The sequence below is a fragment of the Camellia sinensis genome, chromosome 12 (genome assembly GCF_055761805.1).
Source record: "Camellia sinensis isolate YWXY chromosome 12, ASM5576180v1, whole genome shotgun sequence".
NCBI lineage: Eukaryota > Viridiplantae > Streptophyta > Magnoliopsida > Ericales > Theaceae > Camellia > Camellia sinensis.
In genome coordinates this window covers 142276150-142288204 of record NC_138972.1, presented here as the reverse complement: position 1 = coordinate 142288204, position 12055 = coordinate 142276150, and the positions used below count along the sequence as shown (strand labels likewise).

General features: G+C 36.3%; 1 long non-coding RNA gene across 1 annotated transcript; it reads left to right on the top strand.

The window, feature by feature from the left end:
- Positions 1-6731: 6731 nt before the first annotated feature.
- Positions 6732-10981, top strand: LOC114305200 (uncharacterized). The gene is made up of 3 exons (XR_014347378.1): positions 6732-6934; positions 7884-8003; positions 10724-10981. It is a non-coding gene; the product is annotated as an uncharacterized LOC114305200 (long non-coding RNA).
- The last annotated feature ends 1074 nt before the right edge of the window (positions 10982-12055 follow it).

The window sequence follows — 12055 nt, the reverse complement described above, 5'->3', positions numbered from 1 at the left end:
TCAGAAGTTCTGGAGGTACTTATTATTAATTTTAGTTTCTTTTTTTGGGTTTTATTTTTTAAATAAAAAACCTAAGTTTGTAAGGTTTAGTTTATGTAGCCTCCTTCTCTTATCTTAATACTCTCTCTCTGTCAATTGTTTCTACATTAGCACGAAGGATGCAGGGCAGCAGCCATTCACCTTTAAAATTGGCCAAGGTTCTGTTATTAGAGGTAAAGTTTATTACTGTAAATTTGTAATCAATAATTTTCTATTTAAATGATATTCAGCTGGAAACCCTTTCCCCATTATCTAGTTCTATTTTGTATATGTTTGCCATATGGTAGAGGATATGACTTGATATGTGTTAATGATTCTGATTGTTTCTCAATATTGATTTTACTTGTGCTCTTAAGAAAAATCTTCTTGCATTTGCTTCTTAATTAGACTGATTTACCTGATTCAAAAGTATTTCTCGACTTGCACATTGCTTCTCTTTTTTTTTTAGATGTATGGTTTGTGGTTGTTGGATTATACCTTTTTTTTTTGGTTCCTCCTCACAAGAAGTTTATGGGTTTGTAACAATGCCAGACATTTTATCCTCTCTCTCTCTCTCTCTGTTTTTCTAATATGAGCAGGAAAAGTATATTGCTGGGATAAAAAAAAAAATTTGACATTTGATGCAATCTTATGCAGGGAAAGTATGTGAAGTATATTACAAACAAAGGGGAAACCATACTATAGTTATTTGACAAGATTTTTACTTATATAAGTTCTATCTTGCCTAGGAGTTAATTCTTTTAATTTTATAGTATTGTTTTGTTTCTTCTTTAATTTTGTGTTTTGGCCTATAAAGGGGGCTGCCAGCATCTGTGCTGTTGGTTGTGGGCTGATTTACTTTGTTCAAGTCAGGTTTAATGAGCTTTAGAAACCAAATACATACGTCTTGGCTTTTTGCTTGGGCTCAATAATTATTTGTTCTCCAAGTTCTTTTGGCGGCCATGTTGGCCCTATATGTGACTAAGAAGCATGGATACAAACACGATAACGATATATAAACATTGGCATGGCAATTTTCCAAAACATGCAAGACATGACACATGTAGGACATAAACAAAATATATAGCTTTATATATTTATTAGCTGTCATACGTATGAATACTTCATTTAAAGACAATAAAAAAATATAACATTAACATTAATTTCTAAAATTTGAAGGAGGAATTATTAGACATAAATCTTCATTATTTTTAGTTTATCACAAGATTCTAAGCTATTTTGAAAGTGTTTCATCTGACACATCATATTCTTAGAAGTGTTTGAGCTTCTTAGGACCATGATATTAGTTTGTTGGGAAGATGAATGGAGAAATCTTTTGCAACCTATGACACTGTGAAATTGATCAGAGCTCGAAGGTCTTCGTTGTGACATTTGACTGCATTTTACCTTCTCAGCATTGTTGTGATGAGCAGGCATACCTTTTTAATTTCTTTAATTCATATTGGAAGAGATTTTTCAATGTGAATATTCTTCAACTTTTTCTATCTTGGAGTATGAATTGCAATTTTGATTGGAAGACATCCTTACCTCAGTTGTGTTAACAGAAAAGTGGCTCTGTTATCATCATCTTAGGCAGTAAAGTTTCTCAGTCTTCCATTTAGTTTTACAATATATATATATATATATATATATGTAAAATTTCACCCCTTTTTTGTTTTATGAACATAACAAATACAAGCACCTTTGCTAATTTTTGTGCGACTCATTTTCAATATCCATCCTTCAAGTACTACTTTCCTCAAAATTTTGGAAAAATTATCAAAAAATTTCTTCTCCCATAATCGAAACACTACAGAGGTATGAAATACATGCACACATTAGTAGAAATGTGGTCTGATTTACCTTTAAAATCTGCTTACATATTAAGTTTGATCTTTTTTCTTCTATGACATTGCATAGTACTGGTGAATCAGCTATGGGGACAATTAAATCTGTAATACAGAATTATATTCAAATCTAATGTTTTTAAAATGCCCTAGAGTTGGGCATTGCTTCGCTGAGGTGGCAATTGTTGTATCATATTAAGATGTGGCATAAATGGTTCTGTGGTTGTTAATTCATTTGGAGAATTTATTCTGTCTCAGGATGGGATGAAGGCGTTCTGGGAATGCAGGTTGGAGAAGTTGCTCCGTTACGGGTAATGTTACCTTTTGGTTTAGTTGTTGTGCCTCTCCTACTATTTTAAATAAGATTTTGCTAATAACCCGCTAGTGTATCTCAGCAGCAGTTTTCATTGTGCCATCACTGCCACGACTTTCCCTGTGATGCCTATGGCTTGCACTGAGATTTGGCCTTGTTTCTTTAAAATACAAACATTGTGTTTTTGTCCCTATAACTGAAATTCAGCCTTGTTATTATAAATGCTTTAGTACACTATACAAAACCGCAAGCTCTAGTTGTTAAAGGCATTAGGTCGAACATTTTTTTGTGTTTACCCTTGTTTCATGAACTGACATATATGTGATGCGATGAATTTTACAGTGCTCTCCTGACTATGCTTATGGTCCTAGTGGATTCCCAGCATGGGGCATTCATCCCAACTCGGTTTTGGTTTTTGAGATTGAAGTTGTGAACGTGAAGTAATTGTTGGATATGGTAATAAGGATCTGCATAATTTGTATAGGATTTGGGTGACTATATGCATAATTTGTATCGTATTTTGCTTTGGACAAATATGGTTGTTGTTGAACTTATGTGTGACATATGGTTACTGAATCTATGGTTGATAAAATGAATTATTACCTAACAAATGTTGGGCTTGTTTTTCTCTTACATGGATTGGGTTTGGCTTATGGCTATTATTTTGGTTTCCTGAAATACAAACATGACCACTTCCCCTTTCCCATTGTCTCATGTTCTTAACTATTAGAGTTTTCTGATTTTTTTTTTTTGAAAAATAAAAATATAAACAGGACATGGAAACAGAAGTGAATGGGAGCTAAAAGGAGTTGAACTGGCAATGCTGCAACAAAAAAACATGGACCGAAAAAAGAAGATATATATATATATATATCTTACTCAACATGAATATTTTTTTTTTAAATTCAAAAAATAGTTATGTAAATAGGTTATTCTACATATTTGTAAGAGAGAAAATCAATAGAAAATCCCATCCTATCTACGTTGGGGTCGAACCTAAAGTCTCGCCACGTGTTCTGCAAGCCAAAGAGTAAGTTTAACTCCTAGAAAAACTAATCATTTCGCTTAGGGTGTCCTAGTGTCACAAGTTAATTGGATTTTGGCTACAATAGTAATTCTCGTGGTGTAGTGCATCAGTGCTAAAATAGCAAACTACACCATTAAATATTTTAATAGTGCTATTTTACACTTCATCTTTGACCAGTTATTTATTTATTTTTTTTAATAAAAATAAAATTACTGTTATGCCATTATAATTGTAGTTTAATTTATTACTAATTTATTGTGTTATTGTTAATCCACCTTTGAGCTTTTGTTTTTGTGATTTGATGGAGATTTTAAACAAGAGAAAATGTGATTTTCAAGAGAAAAGCTATATACGAGAAGAAAAAAAAAAGTAAAAATAATGAAGGAAACGAATGAAAGGGAGCAAAAATATCATCAATAAAGTAAAAATGAGATTTATGCTAAAATACTAGCACACTCAACAAATTTCAATTTTGATAAGTATCTTTTATGATTTTTCATGATTATGTACTGAGTTTGTTTATTTAAAACAACTTTAATTTCTTTTGTAATTTTTTATTAAGTTAATTAATTTAATACAACTTTTATTTATTTTGTTATTTTAATAGTTAGTGAATGGTAGTTGAAAAAAATAGTCCAGAAAATACTACATGGTTGGAGTACCTATGCTATTTTAACCCATTAAATACTATACACCAATAGAGTGACTTGTAGCAAATCTTTATAAAATACACTTTTACTGCGCCAAAATATTACCCAAAAAAAAAATAAAATAAAGAGCGATGCTCTAAGACAATGTTCATGTTAATAATGAATGACAATTGACACATGTAAATTGGACAATGCAACAACCATTCAATTCCATAGTACTAGAGACTTTTATTCAATTCCATAGTACTAGGGATTTATGGATTAAAAGAATTGTACTTTAACAATATACATTTAAAAATACAAATTGCTAAATGATTTTAAAGATGATTATTTTTATTACTATTATCCGTTAATCCCGGCTTTTTATGTGAGCTAAATTTGGAGAAGTGCCACCCAAAGGGCAAACCTTCATAATGGTATGGATGAGCTTCATCAACCACATTTCATTGTTCTCTCCAAATTCAAGAAAAAGTTTTATATCAAACCATTTATTTTGTTGTTAAGAGTAACATGATGTAGACCATGTCGCGTAAATTATTTGGTAAATTCCTTGTACATGCCCTGGATTAGGATACAACAATCTTTGACAATGTTTTTGAGTGCAAAATTAATTGAACGAAAACACCTTAATTATGAAATGGACCTTCACTCAATTGCTCTCCAGCTATTCACTCATGGCCTCCATATGCACTAATCTATTCCCTCATGGGTCCTATTGGGGGGGCCATCTGCTTTGGCTGCCTTCTAAAGGTACAGAACTAGATATAATGGCATATGTCTATCTTAGCCCAATGCTGTTAACAAAATAAACAATGCTAGTTATACAAAATTTATGTCCAGTATTACCAACAAAAAAAAAAAATTATGTCCAGAATATCTCGAGAAAAATTAGTGTGTTTTATATTCATTTTAAATGTAGATTCTATGGTGCATGAGCTAAATCTAGACTATATAATATATTTTTTGAATTTTTTTGTATATCATTTTTGTGCACATATCTTTCCTGTAACAAAATTGGATAAAATGTACTTATGGTCCTTAAAGAATATATTTTGTGTCATCTTGGTCTTTCAAGTTCAATTTAGTACATTTTGTTCGTAAAAGTTTCAATTTAAGTGAAATTAGTCTAATTACAAATGATCAACTAAATCATTAATGAAAATAATTATAACTTTAACTTATGGTCCCTAAAATAAAAATTTTAATTTTTTTTTATTAACAATGTAATTTTATATTTTGTATTCTTTATTAGTGTTTTAAAACCAAAATGACAAATAAAAAATTTTAAGGATCAAAGTGTCACAAAAAACTTACATGCCACTGCAACAACCCTTTCCTCATAACATGCAACAACCCTTATCCCTTCTCAAAATCCTAGATCTCCAATCTCCTCCTTCTGTATATTTCTCTCTACAAATCACTTTACTCACAATGTCTCCCACGGTAATGATGTTAGGAGAAGGGGCGAGGGGTGGGTGGTTAAAGTGCAAAAATGCCTTGGACCCAGTGGGGTGACCCCCATCGCCCCTACTGTTTTCTGATTGGCTCAAAATTTTTTATTTTTTATTTTTAGTCTTGCTCTCACAGCCCCCAATGTGGAGGTGGGGGTGTTGGGGTCACCCCCACTAAGGTCCCCAACATTGTTGGTTAAAGTGAGGGTGACAGAGAAATTGAGGGTTGTTTTAGAAAGATGGTTAAAAATTAATTTTTTAATTTTTTTGAAAAACGTGTAAAAATGTGAGAGATGATGTGACTTAAAATGGGTTAAAAGCTTGACCATATTCCGAAAATAGTTCTGAGAAGGCAAGAAAGAGGTTTGGGAAGAAAAAGAGAAAAAATAGAGACAGAAAATATTTTTGTAATTATTTTTCAACTTCCCATCAACTATTGTAGTTGAAATTGATAATCTAATATTTTGTAAATTTTTTTTTTCGATTTTTCATTTTTAAATTTTTTTTGATCCAAATGTTGCACTTATCTTCTTGTACTACTTTTAAATTATTTTTTTATGTGACATATTTATAAATACAGAAGTGATTGGTAGCTCAAAAGAGAGGCCCTCGAATCCTCCCGAATTCAAAAACGACGTCGTTTCGTCGTTTTGATTTTTTTGATTTTTTTTTTCAGAAGAAGAAAATCAAAAGAAGAGAAGGAAGAAGAAGGAAGAAGAGAAGGAGGAACAACTGGAAGAAGAACAACTGGATGGGCCAACAAAATCGGGTGGGGGCGGGGGCGAGGCAGAGGCGGGGGGCGGGGGGCGGAGGCAAAGGTAGGGGGTGGAGGCAGCAGGGGCAGAGGCGAGGGCTGCGAGGCAGAGGCGGAGGCGACGGCGGGGCTGTGACGAGGCGACGACGGTTGACGATCGGGGTGGAGGCGACGACGGGCGACGATCGGGGCGGAGGCGACGACGGGCGAAGGGCTGTCGCAGTTGCCATCTCCTCCTTTTCCCCTCTCTTCTCTTTTCCCTCTCTTTCTCTTTCTCTTCTAAATTTCAGACTGTTCGGGGGAAAAAATTTGTGAGGAAAAATCATTTTTCTTATAAATATTCGATATTATTAAGATTCATGTAGAATCACTGCACAAACATATGTGATACTAAGGCCTCGTTTGGGGAGTAGTTATTTTAGTTAAAAAGTCAAAAAGTCACTATAAGTTATTACATTACTCTCTCTATTTTTTTATATATCTTTTCATAAAAAGCTAAAAAATTATTAAAATAACCTGTTTCCAAACGAAGCCTAAGAGAAGGTAAGCATGACATTAGGCACATTGTTTGCTTTAAAACTGAAGAAAAGGTGTTTAAAAAAGAAGAAAAAAGAAAAAAGAAAAGGATAATTTCATAATTTGGAAAGTCTATAATAATGGTAGCCAGCATTCCTCCTCCCCCATCCTCCTCCTCAGCTTCTCTCTCTCTCTCTCTCTCTCTCTGTCTTTCTCTATATATATAGCCTGTCATTAATTACTCAATATCTTTTTGCAGTATTTTAAGATTCAATTTGCTGAGTCAACGATTTCTCTATTTGGATCTCTGAGCAAACAATCAGATCTTTTCAAACTCTGCCCTTCTTGAGCTCTCACTGTAAGTTTCTTGGAATCTTTAATTTCCTTCTCTTTTTCTTTCTTGATTTTGGACCTTTTGCTTCAGAAAGTTATGGGTTTCCATAGATTTTCTCTTTTCCTTTGTTTTTTCTTATGTTTAGTTCGTTTCTTCTCTGATCTTGATGCGTCTCTGTTTGGTTACCCAGAAAATTTATGGGAATTTCGCTTAGTTTCTCGTACAGGGTAATTGAAATAAAAAAATAAAAATAAAAAACTCAGCCATATGCTAGTATGCAATATACACAATTATACATACATGAGGTTTTAATTGTCCTTTTATTTTTCTGTTGTTTTTCTTTCCTTTTCCTATGGTTTCTCACCAACCAACCAAGCTTTGGGTATCACTAACTATATTCTGCTACGTCATTGTTTGTGATTGCTGTAGTTTCCGTGTTTGAAACTTTTCAGCATTATCGAGGTCCATAAATTGTGATTCTTATGCTTCTCTTTTGGTTAGATGTTGGATTCTCTCTTTAATGAGCAAAATTTAGCATTTCCCTTGGTTTATTTTTGTCTTCTCCTTAAATTGTGAAATGCTTTTACTATGGTTTTTGATTATCTAATGTGCTACACAATCATACTTACTAGTTTCATCTTCTGCTAGGTCAAAATTGATTGTTTAATGGGTCACCTTTTCTTTTTCTGTTTGATTGCTAATAATCAAGGGTTTATTAAATTGCTCTTTTGTTTTAGTTCTCAAGAAACCAAGGTAGTATGAGACTTGGATGAGTTTTTATAGAGGGTTAACCAAGATGAGGATTGAAGTACATTTAAGAAGAGGGTGAAAATCCAAATTCATTTACAACTTTTGGAAGTCCAATGTTGTTTTGATCTGTCAATAATTTAATAATTCAGTGTTTTTATTTATCATTGATCTAAGTTATTACTAATCATAGATCTCACAATGTTTTCGTTTCCTGCTTTTGCAGATAACTTGGATATATAGTGCTGAGGTTTGCACTTTTGGGGATTTCATTCGTAGAACAATATGCGGTGGTCGAGTCAATCAATTGATGTGTTTCGTAAAGCTATCTCCTTGAACTTATATTGTAGGGTTATTTTATAAATCGCTATCCATTCCGTCGAGTCCTAATTTTTGCTTCCAGTCACTGATTTCTGCAAGTCCATGGGATCCAATCACTTTTGTTTCAACCCTTCTCATATCCGTAGGATTAGCTGATTGAGAAAAAGGAAGAAAAAAAAAAGAAAGAAGCTGAAACAACTTCAAGTTCGCAGTCCCTTTTTAGTTTCTCTTCAATTTGACAACATTTCACATTCCTAACTTGCTATTGATTGATATCTCTAGTGTGGTCCCATTTTTTCTCTATTTTCTGCTATATCTTTCCCTTAAACTTCGAGCTTTAATCAAGGGTAGAAAGAAGTTATGGTGTGCCAAGCAGCGAGCCAAACGAGATTTCGGTCGATGCATGGTGCATCTAGCTCGGCCTCGGCATGTGAAACCGAGGTAGAAGAAAGGAAAGGCGTGGCCGAACTAACAGTTAGATCGGTCATGCCAGCTAGTTTAGCAGAGCCTTGCTACTTCGGTCGAATGGTAGTCCGGCCGTGGTAGAACCATCTCACTTGGTTTAAGCAGTGAGAGGGGTGTTGAAGGATAAGCATGATCTTTCAGGAGTATGAATCCTAGGAGGACTCTACATGGAGAAGTAAAAGTCCTACTAGGATTGTACCACACGGAACCTATAAAAGCTCACAAACATCATCTATGGAGAGGTAACACAACTTTGACTCCCGAATACAGAGCTTTTTGTCTATTTGTCTATTGAACTGACTTAGGCATCGGAGAGGTTTCCGGCACACACCCGCCGACTAGCTCACGTTTGAATTTTCAGGGAGTGAAGCGACGACGTATGGAGGAGCGCAATCTTAATCAACAGGATTATACAAGAAGGTTTATTTATTTCCCGTACAGTATCTGAAAACTTTGCTTTGATAATTATAGCGATCCCGGGTTTACCCTTGTTGTACAGTGATCCGGACATGTGTCCGTGGATGTTGGTAGTTGTTTATTATCTAGTTTGCATCCTCTTTACTTTGTTTATTGAGTTATAGGATGTGTTGGGCAGGTTTGTTACAGGTTGGTTGTGTTTGGGAGCCTAGTGTTGCTGCCCAGATTTTTGGACCTTCGCTCTAGCGAGGAGTTGGTCGCTCGAGCGAGAATTGAGTTTGTGTCTGGTGGATCGAGCCAGAGTGGCTTCGCTCGAGCGAGTGTTTGCACCTGGTTCTGGACCTGAGAGTTGTATTTCTTGGCTCGAGCGAGCTTTTCTTTCGCTCGAGCGGTCTGGTTTGTTCTTCGCTCGAGCGAGGAGTTGGTCGCTCGAGCGTGCTTCTGGTTGCAGACCTGAGGGTTTGAGTTGTTGGCTCGAGCGAGCATTCTTTGGCTCGAGCGCACTTCTGAGTTTCTGGCTCGAGCGAGAGTTCCTTGGCTCGAGCAAGAGTTTCTGTGTCTGGTCGCTCGAGCGACAAAGTCTTCGCTCGAGCGAGCGTGTTTTATATCAGCGGACAGTAGCGATTTTAAACATCACTTTTTCACTCCCTTTTTCTTTCAAAACCTAGATCCGACACACTCTCTCTCTAAACTTTCACTCTCTCTAAGAATTGATCTCCCTAGAGTGTGTATCTAGCCTAGGGCCTTTGTTAAAAAGATAGAGGGCGTTGAGAGCTTTGTTTTAATCTGAAAAAGTTGGGATTTGGAACACGTTGATCTTCGAGTCTTCATCTCCTTTTTGGCTCAAACTTCGAGGTAGGGATATCCTACTCCTCTCTATGGATTTTGTCTTTAAATTTTGGTATTTTGAGATGTTGGGGTTGGTTTGGTAATTTTGTGGAAGTTTGGGGCTTTTGTGTAATTTTACAAAAGTTGAGGTTTTATTCATAATAAACCTAGATGCATGATTGGAATAGAGAAATGGAATAAATGTTGAACCATTGATGAAAATGGGACCTAAGGGTTGTAATGTTAATTATGGGAATCGACCTAATTACATTGTTTAATTAATTGGGATAATTAATTGAGAAGAATGAGGAAATGAAATGTTGATTGAATATCCATTGTGCATTTATTTTCTGTTTAGAAATAACTGCTTTGGGCTATCGGTGGAGGATAGTCGTGATTGTTGTAGACAATGCATGATGATTAGGCAAACGGAAACTAATCAATGGAATGTGTCATGGAACTTGACGGTTGATAGAATACATTAATTGTATGTATTGAGTAATTGTATATAGAACCTTTGTGTTTATATGCATTGTGTAGAGGAGGAGATGGGGGATGTACTCCGCGGTTTAGGGGAAGATGGGGGATGTACCTCTAAACCGGATAGTGTTGGGAGAAGATAGGGGATGAACTCCGTAGATATAGCTCATATGCTTGTCTAGAGAAGTGAAGATAGAGCTCATATGCTTATCTTTGTGAAGTGTGGATATAGCTTATATGCTTATCTGTGGATATTGTTGTTATACATATCTGTTGTAGAATGTGGATATAGCTTATTTGCTTATCTGAGAATGTGGATATTGTTGTTATACATATCTGTTTAGAATGTGGGTGGTGCTTATATGCCTATCCGTTGAAAAAGGGAAAATGAAAGGTAACTTGGACTCATAAGTCGTATGACATAAATATGTGATTTATGTGAATGTATCAGTGTTAGCCATCTATCAATTGCTAATATTTTAGTCATTGTTCATGGTTGGTTTAGTGTATTTCTACTGGGCTGTGGCTCACCCTATATGGAAATATCATTTTCAGGTACAGGTAGCATGCCACCTCCAAGGACATAGCTTGGAAGGCTAGAGGCGGACACACTGTTGTCGTTTTACTTTTTGATGTATTACATGTAAATTCAAGCCGAGGGCTTAATGTGTATGAGTTAGTACTCTTTTGTTGTAACCATGTGTTAACTTGGCAAGCTGTAAGCCCTTAGGGCATTTGCTTTTGTTGTTAACATGTAATACATATGTAATGGAATTCTGATAAATAGAAGAATGTGGAACTTTTACATATCAATGCATGTCTTATTTGTTGGGTTTATTGTTATTATTTTGAGGGCGTTACAACTTGGTATCAGAGCGTACCGGGTTCGAATACTTTGGGTACGTGGGAAGTGATTAGGATCACAATGGGTTTGTCTCGCTTGATAGAGACTTAGATGTAGTACCATATGCTATGTGCTTATTTGATAACATGCTTATGTGACTATATGGGTATGGGATTTAATTTCTGGGATGTTGATTGGATCCTTGGGTTTCTGGGAGTCTTGTTGGAAAAGCACTTGATCAATGCTGTTTCTAACCGGAACTCTAGTAACGCCTCGGGACTATCATTATCCGGAAACGAAATTCGTAAGTGCTTATGTGTTTATGTGCTTACGTGGAGTGAATTACAGTTGTCCATGCATTAGGACGTGGGTGTTTAGTTTTGGCATATTTGTGAATGTGCTAATGTTCTGTGTTACCTTTATTAGGATGTCAGGACGAGGAAGAGGTTCTAGGCGTGGTAGACCTGCGAGGCAGGAAGCACCGTTACCGGGTGAGATTCCGGCAGTGCAGAAGGGAGTTGGTCAGGCCAATGTGGCCGAGCCAGTGGGTCAGCAGGCCATGGGTGCCTTGGCCAGAGAGATAGCAGGAGCTTTGGGTATTCTTAGAGCTGGGAATCAGGCATCTGAGGCAGGGCCTTCCTTCTTGAAGAGGGAGTTTTTCCGGTCTAATCCGGATGAGTTTATTGGGGATCCGAAGGAGCCACTGAAGGCTGATGAGTGGCTAGAGCAAATGAGTAAGACGTTCGAGATGCTTGGCATCGAGGACGGAGCACTGAAAGTGACCTTGGCATCCTTCCAACTGAAGGGAGATGCGGGTCAATGGTGGAAGTACGAGAAGGCTCGTGTTGGTGGTACTTGGGAGGCGTTTGTGAATGCTTTCCAGGAGAGGTTTTTGTCTGCAGCAGCTAGGGAGAAGCTGAGGGATCAGTTTAGCCGGCTTAATCAGCAGGGCTTGTCAGTGGCCGAGTTTGAGGCTACTTTCACCAGTTTGTCCAGGTTTGCACCTGAACTGGTGGCGTCTGAGGAACACCGTTGCTATGAGT